The following is a 9191-nucleotide window of genomic DNA, read 5'->3' as shown; positions in this document are numbered from 1 at the left end:
TGGAGAGCCGTTAACCAATATGCAAATTAGCCTGCAGTACCACTGCTCTACCCATATGAGCAGCAAAAAGACGTTTTTAGACCAAATATTACAGAGTTGAACAAATACACACAAAAACATCAAAATTAGCACAGAAACAGTACTATATAACATTTTAGACGCATTCTAGACAGTTTATCAGCTAAAAAAAGTTAATTTTGGGGTAAGTTACTCTTTAAATTTAGTCTTTTTTGTTTTATTTTCTGTTTTGTGATTCTTGTATTTGGTTTGTGTTCCTCTCTGTTTTCAAGTTTTCACGAGTCCATTACTCCTTGTACTTTCCACTCTCTGCTCCTCAGTCCTGCCCAGCCATGGAACAGGGAACACCTATTCTGGGTGGCTGTGGCGGAGTGGTTAGGGGAGTCGTCCTGGAACCGGAAGGTCGCTGGTTCGATCCCCCATCCAGCCGTCTCAGTCATTGTGTCCTTGGGAAAGACACCACCCACCTTCCCTACTGATGGTGGTCAGAGGGTCCGGTGGTGCCGGTGCATGGTACCCACCTCTGTCAGTGCGCCCCAGGGCAGCTGTGGCTACAGTGTAGTTTGCCATCATCAGTGTGTGAATGTGAGTGTTAATAGGTGAATGTCTGTTAGTGTAAAGTGCTTTGGGGTCCGGAGGGACTTGAAAAGCGCTCTATAAGTTCAGTCCATTTACCATTTACCATATTCCCTGTTCCATTAATTCTCAGCTGAAGCCATCTCTCTATTAGCCAAGCATGCATTGTTAGTTCACATGCCACATCCAGTGATGAACGCCAGTTTATTGATTATGCTTGATTTATGGCAACACAAGTACACAACATGTAAAGGGTTGGACACTTTTGTTTAAGAGCACTGGATGCTGCTGTAGCTGAGTGAGTTACTTTGCATCCAAACATAAACAATCAATGGAAAATAATGTATAAAAGGATAAGATTAGTATAAAATACTTTACAGTTTTGGGTTTATTTGATAATTATTTTATTCTTGTATATGTGCTCATAATCATTTTGTTCATTTGCTAAACGGCTGCTACTTTTGTGTCTTTGCCCATTTATAGGAAAAAAACCACCACAATCATGTCTTATGGGTCATAACTGGATCAAAGCTGGTTTCAGAACAATATGGTTATTTATGACTGAACAGCAGGTGTTTGGAGGGATGATGACGCACCAGAAAAGGACAAATGCTGTCCTGACAACAGTGAACATCTGCTCTGTACTGTGATGACTGTGCCCTACTAGAACTATATAGACCTTGTTTGGTACAACCATCACAGGTTTTGACAGCTGAACCAAAATCATTATTACAAGGACTTAAACTAAAGGATCTAACTAGAAGAAGTGGAGGGAGGGGATATTTCTAAAATGACTGCAACATTTTTTTTGACTCGGATTAAATGTAAATTTACTGCAACAATTACCCTCTTCCGTGTATGACCAAAGTAGTGACAGGATTAGGATAAAAACGAATGTGTGGAATGAAATGAAATGTGTTGAAATATGTAAAGAATGGCTTTATTGGTGTTTGAGGTTCTAGGGCACAAAGTAAATGTGACCATGTATAATGAAAGCTGTCATACTTTCTGTAAAGCTCCATGTTTTCTGTTCTTCAGAGACATCATTAACTGAGTTTAAAAAAATCTCCAATAAGACAGACAGAAATGTTAATTTGATGGTCAGCCGTTGCTGTTTACCATTAAGTGTTTTTCTTTATTTTAACTCACCCTCTCCTGTACTGAGCTGCTGCAGTAACGTGCAAATTTCCCCACTGTGGGATCAATAAAGTTTTACCTTATCTTATCTTAAGTAGGAAAAAAATAATTATAACAATTCCTCATTTCTGGCTTTGAAGAGAAAAAATGATATTAAATTCAGTTCAGTGTAAGCCAAGGAGAGTTTGGATGTGTGCACTCTGGAAATTTGAGAGAAAACCATGAGTGTGATTGCAGTGACAAACACTGGGTGATAGAAAAAAATGAGGCTCTGCCCAAGATCTTGTGATGCAGCACCCTGAGTGGCTGAGCAGCTAATCACCTTCAGGTGTTTGCTGTCAGCTAATGAGATCCTCCAGTGTATTTCAGGCTAGGTGAAGCCTCTTCTGCCTGCTGGATCATTAGTTACCTCTTGTGTTTAGTTCTCAGTTTTATGTCAACCATGTTCCACAAACCAAGCTTTTCTATTACCTTGGTGAACTCAGAAGTCTGTATCCAGTGCCTGGTCCTTTGGTCCTTTGGTCTCCTTCCTACAAGCCTCTTGCCTCCTTGGAACCCCCAGTGTCTCTTTTTGAAGTCCAGTTGTCCTTATGGGCAGTCCTGGAACCAGAGAAGACAAGTAAATCACAATATTATCTCTTGTAACTGAAAAGTATTTACTGGGAAAAGACTCATACTTACTTTGTGTCCTCTACTAAAGAGCTCCCTGTTTTTTTTATTATTTATTTATTTTATTTATTAATTTATTTATTTATTTATGCTGTGGATCTCACTACTGTAAATAAATCACTTACCTTTATTATTCTGAGTGTTGAGTTCATTTGGTTTTCAGTTTATCTACTTTGGGTTGTTGGAACATATGTCAAACATAAGAAAAGTATGTAGCTTTCTGTTGACATGTCAATCTACAATTCTACCCTCACTTGTGGGCTCAAACTTTAGCTAGTGACAGAACAAGAATGTGGATAAAGGCAGTTGAAATGTGTTTTCTTTGCAGGGTAGCTGGACTCTACCTTAGAGATATGGTGAGAATTTCAGTTATCCAGGAGAGGTGTGCTCTTCTACATTCAAAGGAGCCAACTAAGGTGGTTTGGGCATCTGATAAGGATGAAGTGGAGACCCCAAGGAAGACCTAGGGCATACTTGAGAGACTATTTGAATGCAAAATGTCAAAAATAGTTAAGTGTAAATAAAATATGAGCTCATGTAGAAAACTACATCAACTATATCAACAGATGTTCTGGAATATTCCCATCCATGAATTGTACAGAGTGGTTGCTTGGTGATTATGAAGATTAGCAGCTCTCAGGCAAAGTTTCTTAGCAACAGAAGTGAAAGAGTGTGCAGGTATAAATGACTATTTATTCCTAAGATGTCTTTTGTATTTCATCAAACCACAGTGACATATATTTCAGAGTTTGCAATTCTCTTGGTGACTTTATGTTGAAAAAATGCATCCAGTCTTTGATTTTACTTTTTCAACATGCTTAGAAAATAATAAAATAATACTTTGGCATGTGAACACTTAGAAATTATCCCACAGCTGTAAAGTAAAAATATTTATTACAAGAGGAATTTTATTTTTGCAAATGAAGAAATACTCAACCTCTGCAGGTTTTATGGCAGGAATGATCTGAGATTGATGAGTTTAAACATTTTTACTAATTATATTTTGTCTAGGCCACCTTTTTGTAATAAATAAAATACCTGTTTCATTAAATAATTCACAATAATGGCTATGGTAGCTCAGTGGTCAGTACTGTAGTCTTGTTTTCCTGACACTTTGTTTTTGAAACCAGGTTCTGTCATAAAATGACATCTATGCCAAATATTTCAGTCAAGTTTGCTCTTTGTGGCGAACCTGCTGAAGGGAGCATCTGAAAAACAAAAACATTTTTACTCATGTATTGAAATGTTCCTATAGGTCTTCACTTGCTTCTTCTTTGTCTGATTGTATGTTATTCCCTGCTTTGTGTTGTCATGGACACCATGGGTGACATGAGGGATCAACACACACCTCAACTGTGGGTTGTGTTGAAATTTAACTTAGCCGAGTTAAGCTAGCAGATGGTTTTGTATGCATGAATTCTGACAGTGAAAACCACTGGAGGCAAACAAAGGCAAACATGCCCTTGTTGTTACTGTTGGAGTCTGATGTTTGCAAGAAAGAGAACTTCTTGTCTGTTGGCAAATATTACATGATAAACATATCTTTTGGACAAGAAGTCCATTCTGTTTTCATCTCATTTCCATTTTTGATTACAGGGCATAGTAGAAGAATATTGGAAACAAACAAACAAAAAATACAACTTATCATTCAAATCATCATATCATTCATTTTGATTCTTAACACTGTGACTTCATCAATAGATCAATAGAAGAAAGATCACATCGATTGAACCCCATTTTTCCACTTTGCCATAAATGTTGGTTTTGTCTCATTCTATACTGCTTTTAAAGGTATACCCTCCCCCACAAAAAAGAAAAACAATAAGGCCATATAGATGCATGTTTATCTGTAAGATAATACACTTTCTCTGCTTGCATCGAGCAGTTCTTCAAAAACATTCTTCAGTAGAAGATTCTGACTCTTCTTTGACATCTTCCTTACCCCCTTTTTATCTAAGTCTTAGACTAAAGAAAATGATAAAACATTGTAGGTTGTGGGTAATTGTAGGTGCAGATTAGAACTTTAAAACTATATGATTAATTTGTGTTTAATAGAAATGTTTGATGGTTCCAAATATATTAGAAATAATTCAGCTATTTGTTTGTCTGTTAGCAAAATAATTCATGAACCACTGAACAGGTTTTAATAATACTCTGAACATTACCAGGTTGTGAGATCTTGCATAATGTGATTTTCCCAAGTTACCAAAAACTACCATAAAAATATCAAGAGGGTAAGTTGCATTCTTTCAAATAATTGTAGTAAAAATATGGTAGTATATTACAATTATTATTATTATTATGGGGTGAAAATGGCTCAGGAGGTAGGGAGTTCGTCCTGGTTCAAACTCCAGCTCAGTTTGTCACAGTTGTGTCCTTGGGCAGACACTTTACCCACCTTGCCAGCTGGTGGTGGTCAGAAGTGAATGACAGCCCTGCCTCTGTAAGTCTGCCCCAGGGCAGCTGTGACCACAATGTACCTTACCAACATCATCGTCTGAATGTGTGTATGAATGAGTGAATATCTCTAGTTTACACCAAAGAAAATTCCTAGTCTGTGAATCCTGTTCATTGGCATTAACAATAAAATTGATCGTGATTCTGGTTCTGATTGAGTAGAAAATTAAAAGTGGGGCGGGAGATGGATCGACAGATTGGGGCCTCATCCTCAGTAATAAGGGTGTTGCTTCGGTCAGTCGTGGTGAAGAAAGAGCTGAGTTGAAAGGCAAAGCTCTCAACTTACTGGTCTGTCTTCATTCCAACCCTCACCTATGGTTATGAGGTGTGGCTCATTACCGAAAGAATGAGATCCAAGATATACGTGGCCGAAATGAGATTCCTTTGTAGGGTGGCCGGGCTCAGCCTTAGAGATGGGGTGAGGTGAGGAGCTTCATCATCCAGGGGGAGCTCGGGGTACAGCCGCTGCTCCTCCATATCGTAAGGAGTCAGTTGAGGTGGTTTGGGCATCTGATTAGGATGCCTCCTGGATGCCTCCCTTTAGAGGCGTTCTGGGCACGTCTCACTGGGAGGAGGTCCCAGGGAAGACCCAGGACTCGCTGGAGGGATTATGTATCCTCTCTGGCCTGGGAATGCTTTGGGGTCCCCCAGGACGAGCTGGAAAGTGTTGCTGGGGAGAGGGATGTCTGGGTTTCTCTCCTGGACCTGTTGCCTTCGCGACCCGAGAACAAATAAGTGGAAGAAGATGGAATGGAGAAAATTAGAACCTTCATTGCAAATTTGAATTTGCCCTTATAGGATGAATTTGATTAAAATGTGATATAAATAATATTAGTTTAAAACAGTTATTTCATTTAAAATTAAATTTGGCTACAAACAATTTATATTGAATTGACTTGATTAATTTTAAATGAACTAAATGCAGCTTGATTTGGTCTGAACAAAAGTAGTTTTCTGTGCAACACCCTGAAATGACTTGCGATTAAAATGAAGAATTTCAACAGGTTTCTAAAATCATCTTCTAAAGTTTTTTTAGCTGTTGACTTCCACATTTTGATTAATATCTTATAAAGAATGCTTTCAACCCATCCATAAATGAATTTACATTTCAAGCTAGTGTAGCAAAGCAAGAGCAAAATCATTTATGCCAAGAAAAAACTGGAGGTTTTACTTCTAAAATGTTTTTTTTTTTAATTTACAATTCTAGTTAAAAAAAAGGGCAGGGAAATAAAGTTTTTTTTTTTTGTTAGACACTTTCAAATTTCCAATAAAATCCTTTTGGTTTTAAGAGATTTTCAGAACAAAGCCTTAGATCAGAATTGGTTTAGGGTATAAAAAACCAGGTCCCATAGGCAACCAGTTATTAAACCACTGTGCCAGCCTTGAAGACAGGTCTATAAATAGTTCATTTTCAGGTTCAAACTCTGGGACACTACAGTCACATGTTGACTGGACCCATAGAACTTCGCATTACATGGGAAAGCACTTCTGCTGCAGCTCATGGGAGCTCTAAACCCTTTTCTCTTTTCACAGGACACCTTTTAGGCTGGTAACTGGATTTATTTTTGTTGGCTCAATCCCACAGAAAGGTCTTCTCAGAGAAAGAAAATCTGATTTATACTTTGTCCATCATTCCTCCACACACTCAGAAGGCTAACACTAGGACCCGGTTGTAGGCCACTGTAATTAGAGAAGTCAGCTGATGAAAATAAAGCACAAAGCACAGCAGCTGCAGCAACTTACTGATCTGATCAATCTGTTTCTCTTGCTTTAGGTTCTAACATGGGAAAAAAAGATGGTTTCTATTTATTTATTATTATACGTATAATTTGCTTGATGTCATTTTTTTTCCTTTCTGCAACTGTTTGGCCTTTCGGCCACTACAGAAGCTGAGAGTAGTGGCTCTTTCATTTATTTATTTAGCCTTACATTTGCTTAGACCTTTTATCCTTTGACTTTTTTGGAAATTTCCGTTGCTGCAGTTTCTCAGCTCCACTACAATGGCCAGTCTCTGTTGATGATCAAAAAATTCATGGAGCTCCCTTTCTCCTCATGACAGGACTACCACCACACATTTACCCCTTTGCCATTTCACTACCATTCACTGCCAGATCTGCATCTTTTCTCCCTGCTTCACCGCCAAGGAAATCCCAGGAGAAAACACAAAAAAAGAGGTTGCCGTGCGGGGGTTTCACAACGGAAATGCGTGTTCCAATGAACACGGTGGTCCTCCTCGTGATTGGCCTCGATGCCTTTGTCGGCTGACCGGGGGCCGAGCGCATGATGGGTATCCATGCACACATCACGCCTGGCCCTCCTACACACCGGCAAAATTCTCCAGCTGTCAAGAAAGAAACCAGGCAACTAGCTCTCCACTGCTCTGGATGATTCTTCTAAATGCAAGATCCATCAACAACAAGGCTCATCTGCTAAATGATCTTTTCCACTCTAAAGATCTTGACTTTATGTTCCTGGTCAAAGCTTGGTAGAAGAAAGATGATCATTTCCACCTGAATGAACTTTGCTTTCTTGGCGAAGCGGTGGTTGCGATGCCTGGGCTGAATCGGCACGGTGGAGGTCTAGCAGCCTTAAGGCTGGTAAGGTCCTTGTTTTCCTTTTTTCCTTTTCCTTATTTGAATCACAAACTATTAAGCTCAGATCTTCTCACTCTTTTTACTGTGTCCTGATTGGACTTGGTTTGTTCTCTGGGCTTGAATGTAAAAAATGTGTGTAATGAGGACTTTCAAATTAGCGACCATTTTGGTGTGTTTTTTAATGTTAATCCTGTCTTGGAGCCCCCACCCCCCAGAGAGCAGATTCCGAAAAGGATTCTGAAACAGGATGCGATTGTCACTTTTTCTGCCTCTTATGACTCATCTGTCCTGGCTGATATAAACCAATCGGATGATTTTATCAATTTATTAGACCATCATTGTTGAACTGTTTTAATGGCTCTACTGTATCAACCACTAAAACCTCTGTGGTTAAAACACCTACTCCTTGGATAAATGAGACCATCCGCTTTACTAGACAGGCAGAGCATCTGTGGAAGTCATCCCATTTAGAGGTGCACAGGCTTCACCTTAGAGACCTTAGATTAATTATCACTGCAGACCATGATGAAAAATGGCAGGTCCCAATACTTTGCTCAGTTGGTCTCCCGCTTTAAGAAAAATCCCAGAGCCTTATTCGGCACCACACATTGGTTTCTCCGGTCGTTTCCTCTCCTGCCACCAGTTCTCCTGCCAGTCCCAATAATTTTCTAACACACTTTGTTGTCAAAATCGAGAACATTCAGCACAGCATCTTGAATCAGCCATCTCAGGCTCTATTTCACTTAACCACCTGCCATGAGATCAGTCCTAGTCCTTCCTGGTCTTCTTTTGATCTAGTAACTGTTAACAATCTTGGGACCATAATCCAAAAAATGAAACCCCTCTCAACATCTTACTTCCCAGATTCTTAAAAGCCGTCCATGACGTAGTGGGACCCACACTGGTGGACTTGCTAAACCTCTCTCTTACATCTGGATGTGTCCCAGGATCCTTTAAAAAGCAGTCGTGGAACCTAAATTTAAAAAGCAGTCCTTAAACCCATCTGACCTGAATAACTACCAGCCCATCTCAAAGCCACCATTTTTGTCAAAGGTCTTAMAGAAAATTGTTTCAATACAACTTACAGCTTACTTGGATGTAAATAATCTTTACAAACACCTTCAATCTGGCTTCCGCAGATCACACTCTACACTCGACTGCTCTTCTTCATGTATCAAATTATCTGCTGTCTGCTGATAGAGGCATGTACTCTGTCCTGCTCTTACTGGACCTTTCTTCAGCCTTCGACACTATCGATCACACTATTCTACTTCAAAATTTTAGAGACATAGGGATATCTGGGGTTGTGCTAGACTGGTTCAAATCATACCTCTTAGACTGCTCTTTCTCTTTTTCCGCTCTTTCCATTTCCAAGTCTACTTCAGACTTGGAAATGGTGACCCCAGAGAAAGACTGAGTGTGTATTTTTGTGATTCTGCCAAAAAAAGGGTGGTGCCACCATCTATTGTGAAGGTGAATGCAGAAAGTAGGAAGTTGTTGAAACTACTGTAAGTCTGGCTCTAAATGATGTTTTGAGATGTTTTTAGATGAAAATTTAGAACTTAAATGGAAATTAATGGAGTCATTCCTTTTTAAATCTGCCAACATTTAAATTTGCTACAGTGGGTTTAGGACAAGCAAAGCAAGGTCTAGTGCTCTGCACACACTGCCCCAAAGCCATTGAATGCTCAGAAGGACACACACACACACACACACACACACACACACACACACACACAC

The sequence above is a fragment of the Austrofundulus limnaeus genome, unplaced genomic scaffold, assembly GCF_001266775.1.
Source record: "Austrofundulus limnaeus strain Quisiro unplaced genomic scaffold, Austrofundulus_limnaeus-1.0 Scaffold196, whole genome shotgun sequence".
Classification (NCBI taxonomy): domain Eukaryota; kingdom Metazoa; phylum Chordata; class Actinopteri; order Cyprinodontiformes; family Rivulidae; genus Austrofundulus; species Austrofundulus limnaeus.
Note: the sequence above shows the minus strand (reverse complement) of the source record.